Genomic DNA, 956 nt, shown 5'->3' with positions numbered 1-956 from the left:
GCAGAGACTAAGGCCACATTTAAATTCTAGGAATACAGGTGCTGAGCCACACCAGGACATTCTTAAACAAATAAGATTGCAGTCTGAAATTTTCTTTGGAAACTGGGAGTGGAGAGAAGGGAATGGGAATGAAGGAGAAGAATTTGACCTTTAGATCATTTCCTCCCTTCATCCAGTCCCCAGGTTGAGCCCTGTGGCTTCAGCCTACATGGAATAATTACCAGACAACAGCACAGGTATAGAAAGTTGTAAGAACTGGATGTGGGGTCAGAAAACTTGTATTCAAATCCATCTCTGCCTCTTCCTAGCTATATTTGGGCAAGCTGTTTAGCTTCTCTGTTTGCTCATCTGTAAAATAGGGACAAAAACACCTACCTCACAGGGTTGTTGTGAGGATTAAAGGAAAAAAACCTATGCGAATGTTCTTTGTAAACTGTAAGCATTATACAAATGTGAGATTATTATTATGGTTGAAAACCTACTGTGTTCATCAGTATAGAGTACAAAAAAGATAAATAAGATATAATTCTTGCTCTAGGGGAACTTACAATTTTGTAAGAGAGATATGTTCACAAATAATCATAATATCAAGTAGAAGACAGGGAAAATGGCACAAGTTGTTATGGTAATTTAAAAGAGGAGACAATTCTTTCAGACTGGGGAAAACCAAAAAGGCTTCAAGGAGTTTGATCTTTATCCTGATAGATGGGATGGAGTTGATGTATAGAAATGCCTGAGGACAGCATTCCAGGTGGAGGACCCTCAGAATGGGGAATGGGAACTTAAGGAGCACGTTTGAAGTGCTGAAGGCAGTCCTGTTTGTTTTTTTTTATTGAGACAGAGTCTCAGTTTGTCACCCTCAGTAGAGTGCTGTGGCATCCTAGCCCACAGCAACCTCAAACTCTTGGGCTGAAGTGATTCTCTTGCCTCAGCCTCCAAAGTAGTTGGAACTACAG

Source organism: Otolemur garnettii, unplaced genomic scaffold (assembly GCF_000181295.1).
Source record: "Otolemur garnettii isolate 467f Iridium unplaced genomic scaffold, OtoGar3 scaffold00219, whole genome shotgun sequence".
NCBI lineage: Eukaryota > Metazoa > Chordata > Mammalia > Primates > Galagidae > Otolemur > Otolemur garnettii.
Note: the sequence above shows the minus strand (reverse complement) of the source record.